The 25,078-nt window shown below is 38.3% G+C and overlaps 1 protein-coding gene across 11 annotated transcripts in view; it reads left to right on the top strand.

Moving 5' to 3' along the window:
- Positions 1-6,796: 6,796 nt before the first annotated feature.
- OSBPL8 (oxysterol binding protein like 8) overlaps positions 6,797-25,078 on the top strand; it is a 192,673-nt gene continuing 174,391 nt past the window's right edge. For 8 of the 11 annotated variants that reach the window (XM_074226460.1, XM_074226467.1, XM_074226456.1 and 5 more), the window contains exons 1-2: positions 6,798-6,990; positions 10,644-10,694. The gene's annotated coding sequence lies outside the window, so the exon portion shown is untranslated. Of the gene's footprint in view, positions 6,991-10,643; positions 10,695-24,745; positions 24,800-25,078 lie in introns of those variants that run through there. The other 3 variants (XM_074226466.1, XM_074226462.1, XM_074226458.1) reach the window with 3 other exon arrangements.

The raw sequence follows: 25,078 nt of genomic DNA, 5'->3' as shown, positions 1-25,078 counted from the left end.
TCCTATTCTGGTAGCATGAATAAGCATAACCATCAGATAAAAATATATGTTCATATATAAAATTAACTATATATGTGTGTGTGTGTGTGTGTGTGTATCTATATGTGTGATATCAAATGAGATATTTGCAAAGCAAGTGGTCCATGGTAGACACTTTCTCTCCTTCCTTCCCTCCTTCTCTCCATATATATGTATATATATGCATATATATTCATGTATATTATTATGCAGAAATACATACATATTCACAAACATATACATACATTAATACATACATATATATATATATATATATATATATATCTGTCTTTGATTTTAAGATGTGATCCGTGAGTTAATGATAATGAAAAGTTAAGCTTCATATTTTGATGGCAAAATCTCTAGCCCTTAAAACTATAGTTAGCATCTACTTTTGTAGAGGCAAGGTAAGTGGGAAGCAGTGGGCAGAATTCTACAAGACTTAATTATCCTTAACCTATGAATACATAATTTATTTTGAACTCTCATTTTTAGACTTCTATGATGGGAATAATTAGTGCTTCACAGTCTTGTGAAAAACAGTATTTAATTCGTTTTTGTAACAATAAATCATGAGCTCCTTAATGCATGCTAAGTGATTGTTCTAACTATTAATAAATCTCCTACTGTTGGAAAATTAAAGTACGTCATTATGGCAAAAACACTTGGAATGATAATAGAGTTCATTAAATTTGAAATAGAAGAGTTTGATATTTTAAAGGATCTATGAACTCACAGTTGCAAAATCTAACACTTTCTTTTCCCTCTGTAATTTTGTTCATGTATTTTTGTAAGACTTTTTTGGAGGATTCATAGGCCTCTGGTTCTTTTAATATTTCCAAGATACTACAGCAGCATGTGGATTGTCTAATTTGCTATCCCTCACTTTTACTACATGGCCAGTTCACTATCCTTTCTGGTCAGATGTATTCTTGTATTTTATAGATTTTTTTCACTCCCAGGTCATTACCAATATCTTAGGATCTGTTGCTTTGGGTCACTCACATTTCTGAAACTTTTGTGTTACCATTACACAATTCAGAGCCACATATTACTACTTAGAGAATATTGGTTTTAAAAGATATGATCTTGCAGCAGAAAATCTGAACATGAGAAATTTTTCAGGATTGCTGAATCATCATCTTTTATCTCAATTCTCTACTCTCTTCCTCAAGATCCATGCTTCTAGGAAGACTTGGGCTTGTATTCCTCCTTCATTGGAGGATATTTTGTTTACCAAGAAGGTATTCAAATTCACAAGGTTGCCTCCAAGGCAATACTACTGCCAGTTTTATCTTCAAGAAAAGACACACCAAGTGGGAGATGAAGTCTGGGTTTTGACATCTAGTCACAAGGTCAGCACACAGGCTGATTGCCATGTGTGTATTCTTCATTTCTTCTAAGATGGGGGAAGGTGTGCTCTTCTTCCTCTAACCCTGGTCCCTTCTTTGCCTCCTCTTTTCTCCAAGGGAAATTCAGGGAGAGAGAACTGCATAGGCTATATTTCCCACAGACTGGAGGAAGAACGAGAGCCAGAGGGTCAAGTCACTCCTTTTTGAAATTGCATTTTATAGCTCAGTGACCAATCCTCTTGATTAAGACGCTAATACTGGACCAAGGGATCACGAAAGGGATCATTTCACCATCTCAAAAACTACAAGTCCTTCAGTTTTGAGCAAATGCACATGGTTGACCAGAAAAGAATAAGAGAAATATATCAATAGAAGGGGACCAGTTCCAGGGATGTACTCTAGCCAGAGCCTATGGGGAAATTGCTCCCCTGTTGCACTCATTATACGTCAGATATTCCTTTATATACTTTATTTTATTTTTCCCTGGTTACATGTAAAAACAAGTTTTAACATTCATTTTCAAAACTTTTGAATTCTAAATTTTCTCCCTTCTCACCTCATATCCCTCACTTAGAGAGCAAAGTGATTTGATATCGGTTAAAAATGTGTAATCAAGCAAAGTATTACCATAATAGTCATATTGTAAAAGTTATTGAATTTTGCACCTATGAGTTCATAGATCCTATAAAATATCAAAAATACCAAAAAGGAAAGACCTAAATAAAAATGAATAAAAGAATATGCTTCAATTTGTATTCAGATGTTAGTATTCTTTTTTGTTTGCTTATTTGTTCTTGCAAGGCAATAGGGTTAAGTGACTTGTCCAAGGTCAAACAATTAATTAAGTGAAAGTATACTGCATCACCTGGCTGCCCCAATGGGAAGTATTCTTTTTCACAAGTTCTTTAGAGTTGTCTTGGGTCACATACATGAGAGATTCCAACAATATTTCAACCTCGATCAAAGTGTTCTACAATGTTCTTCAGAGTTTTGAAGCAGCTAGATAGTAGAGGTGATAAAGAGTTGGATATAGGATCAGGAAGACCCAAGTTCAAATGCAACTTCAGACATTAGCTCTGTGACCTTGGGTCAGTCATTTAGTCTCTGTCTGTCTCAGTTTTCTCAACTAAAAAATGGGGATAATAATATCTACCACATAGGGTGAGGATAAAATGAGAAAATATTAAAAAATTAACATAGAGTCTGGAATGTAGTAGGAACTTAATAAATACTTGCTTAACTTCTTCCCTTTACCTTTACATTGCAAACAATTCAGCTTTAAAAAATGTCTACTTGAATTGAATTACTGATCAACCCATTTATGTTAATCTCCCAATCTAATTTTTCCTGTTGAGCCAAGGTTTTTTTTTTGCCTTAGATCTTGAGCAGCCACATTTGGCAGGGAAAGGTTCTGGCTAGATTGAGGATGAAAAACTGCAAACTTGAATCTCCTTCCGTAAAGCATCTTCCAGGTGGGAGATTTTCAGCCTTTGGGAAAGATTTGCCATTACCTACCTCAGCTTGGGAAGGGAAAAAAAAAAAAGCAATTTTTGACTTTTCTTAACTTCTGAACCCTGTAAATTTGACTGATCAAAATAACAATGGCATTCTGATTTGAGTTTTAACCTATTCCTACTGTACTTAGAAGATAATTGAATTCACAGAGCTTAATGGAACTACCCTTGTTTGGAAGGGAAAATGAGCAAGGTCTGGTCTTGTAAGGACTTGGCAGAATCACGAAAAGTCTTTATTAAAAACTGCATGAGTAGCCACGTTCTTGTGAATCTGCATAAACTGTCATCAAAATAACCAAGCTGTTAAATTGAATGAATTGGCACATGGCATCTCAAACCTGACTAAGAACAAAAATAAGTTGGTTAGGCTATTTTCATCACTCAGCATGAGTGAAAAGCCACCCTCTCTGTGAGCAAAAAATAACCCTCAAAGACAGAGAATGGCAAACTGGGTTTTTATAATTAATATGTAACTAGAAATAGAGATAAGTAGTTATCAGATGCCTTTCAATTATTATGTGCTATAATCATTTTTTCTTCTAATTTTTTATTTTTTTGGTGAGAAAAATGAAGAGGTTAGAGTTTGGATGAGGGATGTCAGAAAAGCTGTAATGTAGCTAACTACTCTCATTTCCCAGTCCTTCCCCATGACCCCAAGGCTCTCTTTGGACAGAACCCAAGTCATTTTTGTCTTTGAGCAGTAGCTAATACTTTGCCTAATTTCTCCCCCTCTAATTTAGCCGGGCCAGTGCCAGGTTGGGGTGGGGGGGAATGTTCCAATGTGAGGGCAGGAACTGTTTCATTTATGTCTTCGTATCTTCAGAGTCTGGCACAATGCCAAGCACATTATGGCCCATTAAAAAAGATTTATTTATTGATTGAAAACTCTTACCCAAGTATGAGGGAGGGACAGATATTATGTATCTTACAGCCTTGGAAAGCTGCCTGGGAACACTGAGAGAACATTTGCTTAGGGGCTTATAGCTAGTATGTCACTTAGTCAGTCAATAAACATTTATTAAGTTCCTACAAAGAACTTAAGGACAGTCTAATAAGAAAGACAACATGGAGGTAAAATTGGAATAAACAGAGAGAGAAAGCAAGACTCTCTGTAGAAAGTGGAATTTTAGTTGAGACTTGAAAGAAGTCAGGAAGTGGAGATAAGAAGGCAGAACAGAACATTTTAGGACAGTATGTTGTCAGAAGTGGGATTTGAACCTGTCAAGGTTCAATGAATTGGCACATGTTTTTTCCAAAGGAGACTGTGTGGAACTGTGGGAAGAGAAACCCATCTGGAAGGAGAGGGTGGGGATTTGAGTCTTCTTTCTGCCACTTTCTCCCCATGTGATGTTTGGCAAGGGTTTTCTGGATTTCAGCTTCTTCATCAGTAAAAAGAAGGGGTTGGTTTAGATAATCTCTGAGGTCTCTCAGTTCTAAATCTATGATCAACAAAATGAAAGGATGAGCTTATATGACTTCTAAGGTCTTTTTCTACTGTAGATGTATTCAAAAGGGGGGGGTTATAGTAGATGATCTCTTCTGATTTTAAATATAATTTTAAATCTAAATTTTAAAATTGCTTTGTAAAATGAAGGGATTGAATTAGATTTCGAAGTCCCTTTTGGCACTAAATGTATGACCCAGAGCTTCCCCTTGGAATGTAGGCACCTTGAAGGCAGAGATTGTTTACACTGTCAAGGAGTGCTTATTAAGCACTTACTATATACCAGGCATTTTGCCAAGTAGTGAGTGCAGAGGTAAAAAAATTCACGCTTGGGGCTGCTAGGTGACACAGTGGATAGAGCACCGGCCCTGGAGTCAGGAGTACCTGAGTTCAAATCCGGTCTCAGATACTTAATAATTACCTAGTTGTATGGCCTTGGGCAAGCCACTTAACCCCATTGCCTTGCAAAAATCTAAAAATCTAAAAAAAAAAAAAATTGATGCTTTCCAGAATCTTACAGATTAATGGGGAAGAGGGGAGCATGGCCTAGATAACATGCAAACCACCATGTACAAACAAGATATATACAAATATACTACATTCCTATGTGTATAAACATATATATGCAATGGATACATGAATATATTTAGTGTATATATGCATATATATGTATACACATATATACTAAATGTCTATATGCATATATATGCATATGCAAATATATTAAGTGTATATATACAAATATATATTTATATATACAAATTATATATATTAAATGTATAAATGTATATATCTATATACAAATATATATTAAGTGTATATATGTATATACAAATATATATTAATATATTAAGTGTATATTTGCATACATATATACAAATATATATTAAGTGTATATATGCATATGTACACATATACAAATATATATACTAAGTGTATATATGCATATATGTATGTACAAATATATATTAAATGTATATATGCATGCATGTATATACAAATAAGTATATTTGCATGTACATATGTGTATATACAAATATATATTAAGTGCATATATGCATATGTACATATATACAAATATATACTAAGTGTATATATGCATATATGTATGTACAAATATATATTAAATGTATATATGCGTATATACAACTAAGTATATTTGTGTGTACATATGTGTATATACAAATATATATTATATATATGTATATACAAATGTATATAATGTATTAAGTGCATATATATCCATATCCATATATATGGCTAGTATGTCACACACATATATATATAGATAGATACATAGATATAGATATAGATATATAAAACCTAATTTGAAGATAATCTCAAGTAGAAGGCATGAGCATCAGGTTTCTTGCTGATAATAGGATTTGAACTGGGACTAAAAGAAATGAGGCAGAGACATGAGGAAGGAGAATTCCAGGTTTGAGGTACAAGTGAAACTGTTCTAAGACAACCAGAGTGGGGAGGAAAATAAAAGCAAAGCTTGCACAGAAGGGTGCAAGTAAATTGTAGGGGGGGGGGGCGGCAGGGAATAGAGTGTGATTACAAAGGATTTAAAAACACTACTAAAATATTTTTTGTTGCAAAGGTGACATTGGGCCAGTGGGTGGAGGGGTGGAGGATGACATCACTACATTTTCAAGGAGGGCAGGGCACCCGGAGGAGGGTGGTGCCCTTGGAAGAGCCGGTTCTGGATGAAAAGTTGTTTTTTGCATCTTCTGAGCTGGCAGACAGTAGGAGACTAATGAATGCTCGGGGCATTTCTTGCTGGCACCAGCATGCGGTGATTGTTGTTGCTTGTCCTTAGTTCTGGAGGAAGATCCTGCCATCAGGGAGGTGATGCCATGACAGTCACACGAAGGGGGTTGAAGGGAGGGGGCTGCTGTACACCAGCCTCACTGCCCCCTCCGGAGTCCAGGGGAAAGATCCGGATCAGGATGATGGGGAGGGCCCCGGACTCTGTTTCTGGCGCAAGGCAGTGGGGTTAAGTGGCTTGGCCAAGGCCACACGGCTGGGCAATTATTAAATTGGAACTCAGGTCCTCCTGACTCCAGGGCCGGCGCTCTCTCCGCTGTGCCACCTTGCTGCCCATGCGGCGACGCTGCCACGCTGCCTCCTCGGCCTCGTCTATGCTCGGTTTTGTTCTTTTTTGAGTGGGCACGGCCTGGTCCGATGCGGGGAGGGGCTGCGGGCGGCGGCTCCCGCCTGCCCTGTGACCCGGCCGCTAGGGGTCAGAGGGCGGCGTTGGCCGGCGCCTCCCCGGCCCCGCCCCGGCCCCGCCCCCGCGCCCCCGCCCCCGGCCCCGCCCGCGCCGCCGCGCGCCGCCACGTGACGGGAAGAGGGCGGGGCGCCGCGGGCGAGTGGCAGCGAGGCGGCGGCGGCGGCGGCGGCGCGCCAGTCGGGGAGCGGCGCCGGCCCGCGGCCGCGGGGGTCCGGAGCGGAGGCGGCGCGGCCGATGACAGCATTCTCCCGCGACGCCGTGCGAGCCGGGAGTCGGCGGCGGCGGCGGCTGTGGCTCCGGCCGCCCAGCGGCTGCTCGAGGGCGTGAGCGCGGGCCGAGGCGCGGCGGCCGCCCCTTCCTCCTCCTCCTCCGCGGACTGGCACCCTGAGCCGCTGCCCGGGAAGCCGGGCGCCCCCGGCCCCGGTGAGTGCGGGGTGGGGGGTCGGGGCGGGCCGGGCCGAGCGGCCCCCGCGGGCCGTTTGTCCGAAGGCGCCAACGGCGCCAGCGCGGCCCGGCCAGGGAGTGGGGGGCGCCCGGGCCGGGGCGGCGCGCTCCGCCGTACCGTGACCCGGATCTCGGTCTGGACCTCCGGCCATCGGGGGGCCGCCCTTCTCACTTTACAAATGAGGAAACTGAGGCTCGGGAGGGTCTGGATCACAGACCTAGAGCTGGCGGGGCGCCTCTTCTCCAGCCCCTTCCTCACCGCGCAACCCGAGGCTCTCTCTGAAGGATTAAAAGTGCCTTGTGCCAGGAGGACCCGGGTTCAAATCCGCCCTCAGACACTTAATAACGACCTAGCTGCGTGGCCTTGGGCAAGCCACTTCACCCCATTGCCTTGCAAAAACCTAAAAAAATAAAGTAACTCGATAAGGCTATGGGCCACCATAGGTTGTACTGGAGACAGGCTCTCTTTCATCACCTTTTTTTGGGGGGGGGGGAGACTGAGTGGGAGGAAATCTAGAATACATGTGCCAGGCTGAAAGGGCTGTTCTAGAGAAACCGATCTTAAATGTTAAAATGGACATTTTTACTGAATTCTAGATTTCTTGCCTCACATGATTGTAGTAGGGCTTTTAAGAGATGCTTATAGTTCAACCTTATTTTACAAATGTGAAAGCTGAGATCTGTAGCACATGAATGAATTGTCCAAGGTCCACAAAGTAGGGAGAAACGCAATCAGGAGCTGTACCCGGGTCCTCCAAAGTCAGAAGTTCCGCAGTTACCCCAATAATTTAGTACATTACATCTATCTGGTGTGTCCCCTCCCTCCCATCTTTATAAAGATTTCTCTTAGAAGCAGAAATGCTAGTTAAACTTCTTGAACTTTGGCTTTATCTTAAATTTATGCTGAGGAGAGAATAATGTCCATTCCCCCCCTCCCCTGACAAATTATTATCTGTTGTGCAGTGAAATTTTCCTTAAGAGCATACAAGTCTGTTAAAACCAGTTTAGACCAAGTGAATTAAAGCATTACTTTAAAATTCCTCTCGTTAGAAAACAGCATACAATTTCCAAATGTTCCTGGATCAAACAGTCAGCACCTCATTATTGAGCATTTGCTTCAGGCTTGGCATCTGTAGGAAGGTACAGAACAAATGAAAGGCCTACCTTCAGCCTTGAAGAAATTTAGTTATCAGGATGGTTGAGTTCAAATGTCATCATAGTTTTACCTAAAGTGATGTGTGTTTAGGTGGTTAAATCCTTATTTATTATCCTTAGACATGACTTGTAAATGTAACATCTGTTGTTTCTCTAAACTCTCAACACTATTACGTTTCCCCACGTAGTGGTCTTGTTAGTGGCAATGGAAATATTTCTTATTTCTATTTGGCATCTGTGCATCTTTTGACACTTTCAAAAATTTTTTTTCTTATCTTCTGGGTCTTTGTACTTGTTTTTCCTATTATTCTTGCCTATTCTTTTTGATTATCTTTACTAGATTATCTTTTTTTTTTTTTGCTGTTTTGAATCTTCTTTCTCTACATTCTCTCTCTCAGTGATTTCATTAACTGCCTTGGCTTTAATTATATTCTCCATGCAACTGACTTCAGAAAATGCTATGAATTTGGCTATATCTCTGTCCTAAAATCCAGTTCTAATTTTTTATCTGTTTGCTAAGCATTTCCAACTTAGGTCCAAAGGGGAAGTTAATATTCTTTTCTTCCTCTTCCCTGCTCCCAAACCCATCCTTTATCTTCACTTCCTTGTTTTTGTTGAAATTATTCTTCTGTCCATCACATTAAAAACCATGGAGTCATCCTTGAATCTTCCCTCTCCCTCAATTCTCATTAATTAATTGTCAAGACTTGTTGGTTTAACTTTCCCTATGTCTCTTAGGTCTATCCTCTTCTTTCTGAGTAAAAATTTCTATTAGGCTCATCACCTGTGTTGACTAAATAACCCAGTAAATATTCTAGTAAAGGACTATAGCAGAAATCTCCTTATTAGGCTGTCTGCTTCTAATCTTTCATCTTGTCAGTCTCTTCACACAGTTGTCAGCTGATACTCATCAAACAGTGATCTCTCCAGGTTATTCACTTGCTCCAGAAGTATCAGTGACCTCTTATTGCCTCTGGGATAGAGTACAACAAAATCCTTAACCTGTTATTTAAACCCTTCCATCATTTGGTTCCTGTCTTTCTAGACTGATTTCATATTCATTCTGGTGTCCAATCAGATTGGACTGCTAGCTAGTAGTTATCTTCTGCTTTCCTGCCTTTGCAAAAGTGGTTCTTGAGGTCTGTAATCCGGAGGTCATTCATTACCTCTTCCTTCAAAGCATACCTCAGCTGATTTTTGCAAACCATTTCTGTTTCTCTCTTTATTATAGCCCACATTCATTCTTGAAATTGTTTCATCTTACTCTGCATATGCTTTGCTTTTACTTAATTGTACATAAGTTGTATCCCTCCAACAGTCTGTAAGGTCCTTTAAGACAGCAACTGTTTTTTTTTCTTTCTTTCCTTCCTCAGGCCCACCACTATGTCTCACATTTCTCTCATTTCACATGTTGTAGTCATTCAATATACACCAGAGTTTTCAGATATTTTCAGTTATTTAAATCAATTTAGCAAAATTACACATATAAATATTTACTACTTTATGGTTCTGTAGTATGTTAGAGTGGAAAATGTGTTGGAGATGAAGCAAGGAAGAACTGGGTTTAAAAAAATCTGTCTTTAAGATTTACTAGCTGAAATACCATGGCCCAGTAAGTCACTTTACCTGTCTGGAACTTGTTTCTTCATCTGTCAAAAAGATATTATGATAACACTTGAAGCACCTTCCTCAACAGTTGTTGTGAGGATCAAATGAGATCATTAAATATAAAACTTAAAGTATACTATAAATTTCAGATGCTATTATCAATGATATTTTTGTTGATGATAGTAGCTCTCTAAGGGCTTGAATGCAGCTATTTTTATTAATTTTTTAATGAGACAATTTTTTGACATCTCAGTTACACTTCGGTAATCCCCTTCCCCCAAGGGACTTTCTCTCCAGAAACCAGTTAAGCAGTTAAGCAAATTTAGTATGTCATTTGTGATTGATTTGTGACTTTACATTTTCTGATTTTTGTTATCTTTAGAAAGGAATTTATAGCTTCTATCGTATAGATATGAGATTGACCGTTGTATTTGATTTCAGGGGTGCTGGTCTTGAAGTTAGGAGGACCTCATTTCAAATTCCATCTTATATACTAGTTGTGTGATTCTGAGAAATTCATTTAATTTCTCTTGGCCTCAGTTATTTCATATGTAAAATGGGAATAATAATAGTACCTACTACCTCATAGAGTTGTTGTAAGGTATCAAATGAGAAACTATATGAAAGTACTTTGCAGATTTTAAAAAGCTATATGAATGCTAGCTATTATTGCTGCTATTGTTATTTTTGTATAATTTTTATTGTAGTCATGCAAATCTTGTCATTTTCCAGAATTCCAACTATTTATCTTCCACCATTGTGCATTGATGAACTATTTTCATACACCATAATTTATTGAGATATTGCCTTGGATCATTTCTCTTCATTTTATTGATCTTCTCTTTTTTTTGCTTTGCTGATGTATATAGGGATATGATTGTGACCCTGAGGACTGCTTTAGCTGATTTGCAGACATTTTGGTATGTTGTTTCATCATTATTAAGATAAACCCCTGATCATGAAATGCTATTTTTTTCTGTGATGTGGGGGAAGGGGCTGGATCATCAACATTATTTGTGTTAGGAGTTGTAATGGATGGATTTACTTTTTCTGCCTTTTTATGTTTGTTTACTGTATCTCTGTACCCTAATCCAAACCATTTTTCTAAAAGTCCCATGCAGTGTTGAGAAATACATATATTCTTTAACAAGCAGTCTTTAGTTCTAGTTTTTCCAACAATTTGTTCAATTCTATATTTTCTCTTTTGTTTGTTTTTGTGATAGACTTGTGAGGGATGAAATCTCCTGCCACTCTTGGTTTATTGTCTAAGTTTATTTTTCCTTTATGGATTTAGATCCAAAACATTTGAAGTCTTTAATTTTGATATTGACTTATTATTTGTGATTCCTTTTAGCATAATGTCTATTTCTTGTTTATCTTTTTATGTTGTAAATATTTGTTTGCCTTTGCTTGATTGCATGATTATTACATCTGTCATTTTTGATCCACCTGATGCATGTTAAGTTTTTTCCAGCCTCCCAGTTTTTGTGGAGGCAGTTGGTGGTGAAGTGCATGGAATGTTGGGTCTTGAGACAGATAGCCCTGAGTTTAATTTCAGCTTCAGATACTTGCTAACTGGGTTACCCTGGGCAAGGCCCCCCACATCTGTTTGCCTTTGTTTCAACTGTAAAAATGAGATAATTATAGCATCCAGTGTGTTTGCAGGATTGCTTTAAGGATCCAATGCCTGCCTCCTAAGAGGTGTTGTAGAAGTGCTTTCCCTTCCCTTCCCTCTTTTTTTTTTTTAAAACTGTAGTTTTTCCAAGTAACCTAATTATGAGGTTTTTGTTTTCTTATCCAATTTTTCATCCTTTTTTGTTTTATTGGATTGTTTAATCCTTTTACATAATGTTATGAGAGTTTATATTTTCCTCTATTTTTTCCCCAATTTTTTCCTTAAGGATTTTTTCTCTCTTCTGAAAACATGGTCCTTTGTTTCTTCAACTATTTTAGCTTAATCTATTTTATAACAACCATCTTTAATCCCTTCATTTTATAGATGACTAAAATGGAGACTGAGGTAGAGGAAATGACTTGTCATGGATCTTACAGACTTTTAGAGGGAGATGGAATTTGCAAATATTTATTAAATGCCTGCTCTGGGGGTGCAGTGGATAGAGCCTTGGCCCTGAAGTCCAGAGTACCTGAGTTCAAATCCACCCTCAGACACTTATTACCTAGCTGTGTGGCCTTGGGCAAGCCACTTAACCCCATTTGCCTTGCAAAAACCTAAAAAAAAAAAAGCCTGCTCTGTTCAGATAGAGGTAATTGAATGTGCAGGGAGATAGTGTAGGTTCCTGCCCTAATAAAGCTAGTAGGAGATAAGTTAGAGATAAGAGCTTATGGTTTCCTTCTCTCCATCATGAAGGAGAGACACTGGGTGTGCTGGTAGATGTTGAACTACTGGCTTTCCAGGAGGGGAAATGTATCCAGGACATAATATATAAGTTTAACTTGCATAATTAACATTTTCTCTACCACTATTTTAAGACCTGACAAGCCACAAAATAATAAATCAAACCCTGATTTGTAGCATTTGCTAATTTCCAAGATGTAAATCCGAAAATTTCATAATAGGCCAACTCCAGCACATATCATAGTAACATGCATTTTGAGCTGGAAGGGACCTCCTAGATCATCTGGTTCATTCCCTTTATCCAGAGAGGTTTAGTTTCCTGCCCATGGACACAAAGCTTAAAAGTGGCAGAGCTGGCCTCACCCCCAGGCCCTCTCTGTATTGACCCAGCCCCTTCTCCCACATCACACAGAGATACCTATTGTATTTGATCAGTGTATTTGAAAGTTAGAGGACAAAGTGCTCTGTGAAATAGGAAGATGTCCTGGAAGAGGGCGTTCTAGGAATGGATAGGAGCTTGGCCTGGGAAGGTTAGGAGGAAGGTCATTGCCATCATAGGAACAGTCAGTGCTGAAACATGGTTTGGCTCACATAGTTCCGATGACTAAAGAATAGAGTGTCTTTTTGGGAAGCAGAGAATGGCCCAGTTTGGCTGGAACATAGAGTTAAGAAGAGAAGGGTCAGAAGTGGAGGGGGGGAGAAGACTGGACTTGGAATCAGAAAGCCACATTCATATCTTTACCAAGCTGGCTGCTTAACTTTCTGCCTCAGCTCCTTCATCTGTGACCCAGGGATTAGTAGTACCTACCTCACATGATTGTGGTGAGGCTCAAATGACTTGACATATGTAAAAAGACTTTATGAACCTTAAACTACTTCATGAGGCAGCCCTAAGGCTTAAGTCCTGTGTGCTGTCTGAAGGTTAGCTATCTTCATTTTTATCTTTTCATGTTCTGTGTGTGCAGGATAGTAGTAGAGACTGTCACATGCTTTGTTACAATCCATGTAAACTACAATATTCTATTGCTCTATCTTTTGAAAACTTTCAAAAAAGGAAATGAAGTTTGTTAGGTATTATCTGTTTTTGATGAAATTATGGTAGTTTTTTAAAATCTTTTTTTTTTAACATCATTCACATCTCAGTGGCTTCTTGCCCTTTCTACCCTCCCCCCCCAATTTCTCTTGTAAGAAATAATTTGTTTTGTATATACTTAATGTATAGTCTCTAAAATCGTGTACCCCTTGTTGCTACTTTTGCTGTTTTGCCACAATGCAGGGTGCATCTTCCTCAGCTGTCTTAGCTAGGCTATGATGAACCAAAGTAAAATTACTTAACCAGCTTTCCTGGTTAAGTCACATCCTTGTATGTTGTCTTTGTTCTATAGTGGGACCTTTTGTTTCTCTCCTCCTTTTGTGCCTTGTCTTTCTCCTCATTGAAAAGACCATGACCTATGAATACTAAGATCTAGAATACTTAAAATGAATCTTTTTAGACCTGAGTCTTTTAAAAGTCTTAAATAAGAAATTTGTTCTGAAGGGAAACTTTACTTTTGTTCAGCCTAATACTCTCAAACATTTTTTTTCTGATGTGACCTTGATTATGATCTTAGTTTTCCACTACAGAATAGCCAGGATAATTAAATTTGTTAGATTGAGCCAGGGTCTTCTCACTTCCAATATGTGCATATGAGGATTAGGAGGAATTTCACAGAGACTTGCTTAGGAGTTTAATGACAAGAGTCATGGGTCTGTCTGCTAGGAGACCTGGGGGGCTGTAGTTTGGGTTCAGCCAGTCATTTTGTACAACTCCCAGATGGAAAGGAGTTTGCCTGCTCCCTCCTGTTTGCATCCTGAATTTTTGTCATCCTATTGCTCTGCCATATCACTACTATCTTTCAGCTACAAGACCCATTCTGGATCTTTGGTTCTGCAGTTTGGTCTTCCCCCAACCCCTTTTCTTCATTCAATTTATGGCCAAGTTACTACCAAGGAATGAATATGTGGAGGAGGACTAGACACCATTTTCTCCTACTGATGGCTCCAAGGAAGTGATTTCTAGGATCCTAATATTGCAGGTTCAGGAGGAACAAAAAATTTGTTGTACTAGGGCTTTGCAAACTTTGGATTTAGGAACCAAATGAATTTTTTTTTTTTTTAGGTTTTTTGCAAGGTAAATGGGGTTAAGTGGATTGCCCAAGGCCACACAGCTAGGTCATTATTAAGTGTCTGAGACTGGATTTGAACCCAGGTACTCCTGACTTCAAGGCCGGTGCTTTATCCAAGGCCGGTGCTTTACCAAATTTAAATGCTTTTTAAAATTTATTTTCTGATCTTTTTAAAATTTTAAAATGTCAGATTCTAAACTTAAACATCAAAAATTGAATTTTTTATGCGTAGTAGAATAAAAAGAGAATATATTTGATTATTTTTCATCTACCTTTTTAAAAATATATTTAATAAATTCCACATTACTTTGAGAATTGTCTTGCTTGTCTGTGCTTCCTTTTAAATTTCCTTCTGTTTTCTTCTGTGCATTTGAAAAGTTTCAGTTAGCCACTTTTTTTTTACTATCACTATTGTTACCCTTTCACTGCTAAGGTCCTTCCTCATACCATTAACACCAGAAGGACTTGAATTTAAGAATCCTTTGAGGGAACAAAGTTTTTTTTTTCTTTAAATTCCATGTGACAAAGAAAATTGTCCAGAGAGAGAGAGAGAGAGAGAGAGAGAGAACCTTTTATAATAAACATTAAAAACATCATAAGACCTTGAAGTGACCATGTCCAAATGTGTACTTTGGCGCTGCTACTGTTGGGAATTAGATACTCTCATAAGTCTGCTGGACACATAGTACTGCTTTGAATAGAGTTCTTTTTTTTATTAGATTTTTTTTTTATTGCAAGGCAATGGGATTAAGTGGCTTGCCCAAGGCCACACAGCTAGGTAATTATTATGTGTTTGAACCTGGATTTGAACTCAGGTACTCCTGACTCCAGGCCCAGTGCTCTATCTTCCATGGTGCCACTTAGCTGGCCCAGCTAAATAACATTCTTAAACCATTCTAAGTTGCTTTTTTGTTTATTATTGTTGTCCTCATATAAATTGCCCTAGATCTGTCTACACTGTGTCACTACCCAGGATTCTTTGAAATACTCTTTTTTTTTTTATATTTTTCAAGGCCATGGGGTTAAGTGGCTTGCCCAAGGCCACATGGCTAGGTAATTATTAAGTGTCTGAGATCGGATTTGAACCCAGGTACTCCTGACTCCAAGGCCGATGCTCTATTTACTGCGCCACCTAGCCGCCCCCAGAAATAGACTCATTATTTCTTAAAGTAACTCATTAATCTTTCATTACATCCATATAACCTCTTAGATTCTAGTTCTTTTTTTCTTTTTAATCCTTCCTTTAGAAATCTGTTTTGTATCTGCTTTCCTTCCCTTTACTTGTACCCTTTCTACCTTTTCCCTGTTGAGTTTGATGTATTTACATGTCACAATGTGTACATTGTGTGTTTGTGTATGTATGTGTTACCATCCTTTGTTTTCAGATTAGAATGATATTCATTTGATGTTGGGTGGCACAGCGGATGAGTGTCAAGCCCGAAGTCAGGAAGACTTATCTTCCTAAATTCAAATCTGTCCTATGATATTTATTTGCTGTGTGATCCTGGGCAAGTCACTTAACCTTGTTTGCTTCAGTTTCATCTGAAAAATGATCTTGAGAAGGAAATGACAAATCAATCCATTATCTTTGTCAAGAAACCTCAGATGGGGTCAAAGAGTTAGATGCAACTTAAACAACTGAACAAAAACAAGAGCAGTTCCTCTCTTTCATATTTGCATACACACACACACACACACACACACACACACACACACACACACTCTGAGAAATATCAAATCCCACTGCCTGTCTGCCTTAATGAGACCTCATTGGATCTTTGAGGTACAGGTGCTCCATCTTCAGGTCTTGTTATGCCATCTCAGAGCAGAGGGGTTTAAATGGTTATTTTTCTGGGTGTCTATGGAAGAAAACTCACCCCCAAATACCTCAAATATGATTTTAAAGAAATGAAGTAAAAGATTGTTAATTATCTGTTGTTTCATTTTAGATCTCCTATCATTTTTAGAAATAGAGAATTTGAGCAGTTCAGCATATTTCTGCATCACTCTTTGTTTAAAATCTCTGCCTCTAAGTGGGAATGCCTCTTTTTTTTTCCAGCATAAAAGCTGAAAAAATATTGTTACAAGTCTGTGAACATTTTATAAATACTTGAATCAATTTCTTGGTGTGAGTCAGTATGTTTTTGTGCTTTGTTCTCTTAATTTATGACTTCATGTACCATAGAATGCCTTAAAATTGAATTAATAATGTCCCTCAAACATTTTGAAATTCATAGGTACAGTCAAGGTTGATAGTGAATATGAAGCATTTTGAAAATTGTAAAACATACATATACAAGCTAGAACCATAGCATTATGGAGCTTTGATATTAATAGTGTCGTATACTTTCTTTTCTAAGTGATATTTGTACAACTTACTACAACATCCTTTGAAACAGAGTGCAGGGTATGTCTGACCCACTCTGTGGAAGGCCCCAAAAAATCATTTGACCTAGAGCTGTGATGGCAGCTGCAGGCAGGACTTGAAGTTCAATGAATCTAGGAACTTTTTAGGGGCAAATTGATTAAATGTTGGTCACCAGCACAGCAGATTAATTTTTAGGTTGATCATTTTGTCTGACCCACGTATGATTGTTATAAATGTACAAATGACCATTGGCAGAAGAAAGGTTCTCCATCCCTGCTTTAGAGGATTATTATTTAGTCTTTGAAATTTTCTAGTATTTGGAAAATCACTTAAGGTGGTCCAGTTCTGATAAAATAGCTTTAATTCTTAGGAAATTTCTGCTTTATCTTCTCCCAGTAGTCCATTCCATTAATTCATACTCTATTCCTAGGGCCTCACAGAACAAGTTTGAACATTATTCTCCTTTAATCATGTCTTCTCAAAAAAAAAAATCATGTCTTCTCTTCCCCAGCCTAAGTATTTCCTGTTCCATCACCATTCATAGTCCAAGCTTTCTCACTATCCTTGTCTGTTATCCAAATAACTAGAGAACTTAATGAACAGAATTGGATCTGGAGTCATGAAGACCTGAATTTTAAGCCCTTCCTCAGACTTTTAAGAGTTACGTGACTTTGGGCAAGCCACTTAACTTTCTTTCTTTCTTTCTTTTTTTTTTTTTTTTTGGCAAGGCAGTGAGGTTGAGTGGCTTGCCCAAGGTCACACAGCTAGGTAGTTATTAAATGTCTGAGGTCAGATTTGAACTCAGGTCTTCCTGACACCAGGGCTGGTGTGCTATCCACTGCACCATCTAACTGCCCACCACTTACTTTCTAAATCTGTTTCCTCATCTGCAAAATGACAGAGTTGCAGTAGATGGTCTCTTAAGATCCATTCAGCTCAAAATCTATGATCCTCCTGTTCAACTTGTCTTTATCATTCCTAAAATAAAGCTAGAACTTGAAAATGAGTATTCTCTAGCTCTCTTTTAACCAGGACAAAGTCTAGAGGAATAATTGTCTTGCTTTTTATGAACTCTGTTATGAGTGCTTCCTAAATTTAGATTAGTTTTTTTTTTTGAAAACCTTATCACCCGGTTGCTTCACATTTCTTATTTTATTTGGATTTCTATCAGATAGGATTGTATTCTTAACCTTTGAATTAGAAATATGGCTGTAAAAGTTGAGTATTTCAGCTGTTTTTAAAAGGTCTTGTCTTTAATGGATTTGAAAGATTATTTGAAGTATTTTTAAAAAATATTAGAAAAGTGAATATTTAACAAAATAATTTATAAGAAATCCTTATTTACATACACACACATATATGTATATATCAATAAACAAATATCTATGTGTTTATTCCTACCTGAACTTACTCATTAAGCTGACTTTATTACTTCTTTTGATTGTGTTCCCACTTACTCAGTTTTCCATTTTTGAAATAATGGCATTACTTTTGACTCTTCCTCCTTTCTTTCTTATAGTTAGTGTTATTTGTACCTGACTACATGATATTGGTCTCTTCATCCTTATCTTCCTCTTGCTTCCCACTCCCAACCCCTGACATTTCCCACTTCAATGGCTGTAACTGTTGGACTTTTTTCCTCAACTACTGCAGTATCTTGCTGATGGGTCTCCTTGCCATAAGCCTTTGCTCACTCCAGCCTAGTCTCCACATAGTTGCCAAAGTGATATTCCTAAATAAATCACATGTCCGTCTCTCCTACTCAGTAACTTATGTCAAAAAGTTAAAAAAATAATAAAATAAATCTTGTTCATTCATCTGTATGATTCCAGCCATTTTCGTAGAAAAAACTGAATTTACATAATTTAGTCTTAAATGTGGGAAAGACATGAAGTAAGGCAGTGGCTAGCTGTGCCTCCCTTCAGATTGCATAGTTCCTCACAAACTGGGTCAGGCAAACACACAACACATGCCTGTTTCTAGTTTTCTGTATGTTACCATTATAATGTTTGTAGACCTTTATTATATTAATTATAAAATATAACATTGTATTTTTATTTTCCATAGTCTAGATGATGTTATTTCATATACGTGTATAAAGTACTTAGTTTTGTTGATCTTGATTTTAACCACCAGAAAAACCAACCAGGGGAGGCAGTCAGCACCTTGGCCTCCCTGATGGCACCTGCATGTGCTCTCTTGACTAGGCTCCTCTGTGCCAGTCCTGCCTTTAATACTGTTGGGACCTCTCCAGTCATGGATTCCTGCTCCTCACTGCTTCCTTTCCCTCCTTATGTGATAAAGCTGGACTAGCTTTCTTGCTGTTTCTCAGAAATGACAGTCATTTTCCATCTCTATGACTTTGTATTGGCTTCCCCTCATACCTGAAATAACCTCTTCTCTCCTTCCTTTTTAGATTCCCTGATTTGCTAAAAAAATGTATCCAAGAACATCTTCTGCATGAAACATTTCTTTGTCCTTCCCCCCAACTGCCATTACCTTTATGCCTTCTACCTTCCAAAAGTAGTTGTCCCTTGAATGTTATTTTGTGTGTGTTTAGTACTTATTTAAAAAAATTTGTGGTCTCTGCTGAGAGCGGGTAGGGGCTGTTTCATTTTGTTTTGTTTTTTTTTTTTTTTGTCCTGAGCATTGTTTTTGGCACACGTAAGTCTTAAGAAGGGTTCTTGATGGATTTCACAACAGATTTTGCTGCCTCTACGGTCTGCCTTCTAATGAACATATCCTTTGTTTTATTGTCAGGCTGATTTTCCCTAGGCGTCAATCTGGGCAGGATTTTTCTGCTTAGACATCTGCAGTTTTCCATGGTGTACTAAGTTCATAGTCTTTTCCGGCCTTTTTGGGCCCCTCACATAGCTGGCACGAGGCCGCCTTTCCAGCCGGTTGACATATTCTCTGCTAGGTCATGATTCTTATGGCCTAGTTGGTCACACTGGCTTGCTCTTGTGGCCATAGTGCCCTACACCTTCCTGCTTTTACATCTTGCTCCCATTCTCTAGACATGGAGTGAACTTGTTCCTTTGTCTGTTCAATTTCTTCTGATACACAAGGTGAAATGTCAGCTGCAGGAAGTAAATGAATACCATCATCTCTCAGACCACTATATTCTTTTGGTTTTTGGGCCATTTGGATGCATTTTTATTGTAGTATCTGTGGATGCATTTTAAGCCACAAGCTCTGTGAGGATGGACACTACCATTTAATCTTTGATTTTCCTTTCATAACTCATAGGATGCTCTAGAATAGATATTTGTTAAATACTTTTAAGTTTAAATTTTTAAAAATAAAAATACTGAAAATATAGAGATCAAACTTTAAAAGCAAAACCTATTTAATTTTTTGTAATCCCATTATCATTGGTTTTCACACTCCTATCTTCAGCAGTGGTTCTGTATTAGTGGAACCTAGAGCAGAGATCCATCTATTTGTAATTCTGAAAATCATTGATTTGGGTCTTCGTGGCAGGAAGTTGGTATTTAGTATGATGGAAAATTACATTTCCTCATATATATATATATAGTTGAATTTTAGCTATAAATAACCATAGCACATTTCTATGGGTGTTGATTTTGGTCCTAGTGTAGTTTAACATATTTAATTAGTTATCAGGAATAATAGGAAAACTTAATAAGTTTGAAAAATAACAGCAAGACAGAAAATTGGTGGTCTTGACCTTTTAGGCATTTGTTAGAGTTCACAGTAATTGGATAGTGGAATTATAGTCAGAAAAAATAGGATGAAATTTAGTAGGCATACATGTGGGGTTAGTATACCTATGAGAAGTAAGAAAAGCTCATGTAAATATAAAGGACATAACTGACCAAATTAAGAAATAAACTCAATGTAAGATTTTTATCAGCAAGTTCTCTAGTCGGCAATTAGGTAGCTCAGGGGATAGGACAGTAGTCAGGGAGAGCTGAGTTCAAATCTAGCTTCAGATGCTTCCTGATTGTGTGACTCCGGGCAAGTCACTTCATCATTGCCTGTGTCAGAGAATCCAGGGAGAGATTTGTGAAGCTTAGCTCAGTCCATGGTGCACAGTAGATGCTTTAGAGGGACTTATTTTCTTCCCTTCTAGTTTTTTTTTTTTTTGGAGTTGAGCATATAGGAATCTGAAATCAGCCTTCTAGTAGCCAACCTTCTGGTTCTTTGTCAGATTCTTGGATTTACTACTTGTCAAGATAACTTAGAAATGAATCAGGATAAAAAAAAAGAAGATTGAAAAATAGACAGTGAATTACATTTATACAAGAAACATGTTCCTGAAGAGTCTTAAAAAAATAAAATGACATAAACATTTTATTTGTTTTCCAATTATATACAATAGTAATATGTACCCATCATTTTTTGCAAGGCTTTGAATTCTACAATTTCCCACCCCCTCCCTCCCCACCCCAAAGGCTGTCTGACAGTCTCTACATTGTTTCCATGCCATACATTGATGTAAATTGAATGTTATAAGAGTAAACATAAGAATAAATATACCCCCCCCCAGAAGATGGGAAACGTCAAGAATATAGAGAGGGGGAAAAAATGTACTTCAGTCTGTGTTCAGATTCCAATGGCTCTGTCTCTGGGGTGAGTTGCTTTCCCTATCATAAGTCCACCAGAGAATTTGCTTCAAAATTTTACCCACAGTTGCTATTACGAGCTGTACCTCCACTCTGTTTCTCTCCACTCTCATTTATTCTATTCACTTTCTCTCTCCTTTCATCCTGGCCCTGTCCAAAAGCATGTTGTATCTGGGAACCCTCTCCCTCGATCTTCCCTCTCTTCTATCACCTCTTCCCCCCCTTCCCTCCCCCCATTCCCCCTCATCCCATCCCTTCCTCCCATCCTTCTCCAGGGCAAGATGGATTTCCTCACCTATTAAGTGTGTATGTCATTTCCTCCCTGAGTCATTTCCAATGAGAATGAAGGCTCACTCATTCCCCCCCTTGCCTCCCCCCACTCTATTGAAAAGGCTTTTTCTTGACTCTTATGTGAAATCTCTCAGCTTCTTCATCTCCTTTTCCTTCCTTCCAGTACTTTCCCCCATTGCCCATTGACTCCATCCCTTTACTACATCATTCCATTATATTCTGCTCCTTCCTATGTCCTATCTATCTGTCTGTCTGTCTGTCTGTCTGTCTGTCTATCTATCTATCTATCTGTGCTCCTTCTAACAGCTCTTATAAATGAGAAAGTTCATATGAGTTATCAATGTCTTCTTCCCATGCAGGAATACAAACAGTTCAACATCATCTAGTTCCTCATAGTTAGTCCTCTTCCACTCCTTCTGTGGTTCACCAGCATCCTGTACTTGGAGATCAAACTCTCTGTTCAGCTCTGGTTGTCTCATTAGGAAAGTCTGAAACTTCCCTGTTTCATTGAAAATCCATCTTTTCCCCTGAAAGAGGATGTTCAGTTTTGCTGGGTAGTTTATTCTCAGTTGTAAACCAAGATCTTTTCCTTTCCAGAATATCTCCTTCCAATCCCTACAAGCCCTTAATGTACATGCTACCAGATTCTGTGTAATCCTGACTATGGAGCCTTGGTAGTTGAATTGTCCGTTTCTGGCAGTTTTTAGAATTTTCTCTTTGATTTGGGAGTTTTGGAATTTGGCTATAATATTCCTGGAAGTTTTTCTTTTAGGATTCCTTTCAGGGGGTGACCGGTGGATTCTCTCTCTAGTTCTATTTTACCCTCAGCTTCTAGGATCTCAGGGCAATTTTGCTGTATTATTTCTGTAAAATGAAGTCTAGGCTCTTCTCCTGGTTGTGGCTTTCAGATAGGTCAATAATTTTCAAATTATTTCTTCTGGATCTGTTTTCAAGGTCAGTTGTTATTCCAATGAGATATTTCACATTTTCTTCTAATTTTTGGCTTTTTTTTGAAGAGTTTCATTTCTTCCTGCTTTCTTGCAAAGTCATCAACTTCCTTTAGTTCCATTTTGCATTTGAAGTAATTATTTTCTTCAGCGAGCTTTTTTATCTTCTTTTCCACCTGGCAAATTCTGCTTTTTTAAGGTATTCTTCTCATTTGCCTTTTGTTTTGCTTTTTTCCATTAGGCCTAAACTGGTTTTCAACATATTTTTTTCAGTATTTTTTTTGTATATCTTTCACCAAGCTTTTGATTTGGTTTTCATGATTTTTCTGCATTGCTCTCATCCCCCCCCCCTTCCAATTTTTCCCTCTTCCTCCCTTAATTGCTTTCAAAGTCTTTTTTGAGCTCATCCACAGTCTGAGCCCATTTTCTATTTCTCTTGGAGGTTTTGGATATGGAAGCTTCAATATTGTCATCATCTGAGTATGTGTTTTGATCTTCATGGGACTAAAGTAATTCTCTATGGTTAGATTCTTCTTTTTCTGTTCTTTGTTTACTCATCTCCTCAGCCCAAGACCAATTTACAGCACTTCTAAGTCTTTGGGGTAGTTTTTTTTGGGGGGGGACACCCCACTGGGACCTTTATTCTTCCAAGGTCTTATGCTCTCTATATGTAGATGACCACAGCACTGCTCTCTGCACTGGGGCTATATGGAGGGATCCAGCTTAGTATGGAAGCCCAAACTGCACCCTGGGTCTAAGTGTAGGCAAACAGCAGAGCCCTACCCCAGGGAGAGCAGAGAGATCTCTGCAGACTTCCCTTATGGTCTCTAGGGGTGCAGGCTGTCTTCTCCAGATTCTCGATGCAGGTTCTGTGGCTGGTGCTCCTCATTCCACACTCAACCTAGGTGCAGCAGAGTTCTCTCACCACTCCTTCAAGCTATTGTTGCCAGTAATCTCTGGGCTGGGCTGCACCAGGCCTTGTTTTCCAACCCCTGGTCCTGGTGAAGCACACCTTTCCCAGAACTTCTAAGTTATCTTGGACTGGGAAAATGTATCACTCAGTCTTTCTGTGGGTTCTGCTCCTTTAAATTTTGGCTAGAGCCATCCTTTGTTTTTTGGGGGTTTGGGGGGTCGGAGTTGTCAGGGAATGCTGCCTTCCAGCTGCCATCTTGACTCTGCCCCCCAGATTATGTCATTTTAAATTAACTTTATGAGAGTATTCTCTGAATTTTTCTTTATAGTTTTGTAATGAAAATAATTGGCACCTCATGGATCTGTTTTGAATTTTTTGAATTTTTCTTGTTCATTATTAGTATTGACAGTTTACTTTTAATCTACTACCCTTTGCAAATAGTTAATTTATTTTAAAAAACCTCAGTAGTATCAAGATTCATCATTTAAAGGCACTCTAAAATAATCCTATGGTTAACAACTCTTACCACTACCTTCAAGCTCTGTTTTTTTGTAACATTCACTTTTTAATTTTGAATTTCAAATTCTCTTTTCAACATCTCCCCCAGCCTTTGAAAAGGCTAGCATTATGATGCATGTTATGCTTGTGAAATCATACAAAATGTTTCCATATTAGCCATAAGGAAAAAAAACCAAGAAAAATGTTTGAATCTGCACTTATAGTTCATCAGTTCTCTTTCTGGAGGTGGATAGCATTTTTTTCATCCTGACTTCTTTGGAATTGTTAAGGATCATTATGTTGATCAGAGTAGGTAAGTCTCACAATTGATCATTATTACAATAGAGCTATTACTGTGTGCAGTGTTCTAGTTCTGCTCATTTCACTTTTGTATTAGTTCATATAAGTCTTCCCAGGATTTTCTTAAACCATCCTGCTTGTCATTAATTATAGCACAATATTATTCCATCACAGTCATATTACCACACTTGTTCAGTCATTCTTCAATTGATGGGCATTCCCTCAATTCCCGGTTCTTTGACACTACCAAAAGAGCTGCTATAACTACTTTGATACAAGTAGGGCCTTTCCCTTTTTCTGGATATTGACCTAGTCGTTGTATTGTTGAATCAGAAGATGGAGGTTTTAACAAGTTCTTTGGGTGTAGTTCCCACTTGTTCTCCAGAATGCTTGGACCAGCTCACAATTTCCCCAATGATGTTTGTTGTTGCTGTTCAGTCATTTTCAGGTTTCTGTGAGTCTTTGGATCCCATTTGGGTTTTTTTTTTTCCCCACAGAGATAATGGAGTGATTTTTGTTTTTCTTTCTCTGGTTCATTTTATAGATGAGGAAAACAGGGTGAAGTAACTTGTCCAAGGTCACACGGCTAGTGTCTCAGGTCAGATGAGAAGATGTCTTCCTGATTTCACACCTGGTGCTCTACCACACTGCCTAGCTGCTCCCCAGTGAAGAGTGCATGTGTTTTAATTCGTCCTCTTCAGCAATTGTCATTTTCCTTTTATATCATGTTAGCCTGTCTGATATTGGGAAGGGGATACCTCAGAGATGGGACTTAGAGTATTTTTTTATATGACCATAGATAACTTTGATTTCTTCTAAAAATTGATTATTCATATCCTTTGATCATTTATCATTTGAGGAATTGCTCTTATTTTTA

Source organism: Macrotis lagotis, chromosome 2 (genome assembly GCF_037893015.1).
Source record: "Macrotis lagotis isolate mMagLag1 chromosome 2, bilby.v1.9.chrom.fasta, whole genome shotgun sequence".
In the NCBI taxonomy this organism is placed as follows: domain Eukaryota; kingdom Metazoa; phylum Chordata; class Mammalia; order Peramelemorphia; family Peramelidae; genus Macrotis; species Macrotis lagotis.
This window is presented reverse-complemented; position numbering and strand designations above follow the sequence as displayed.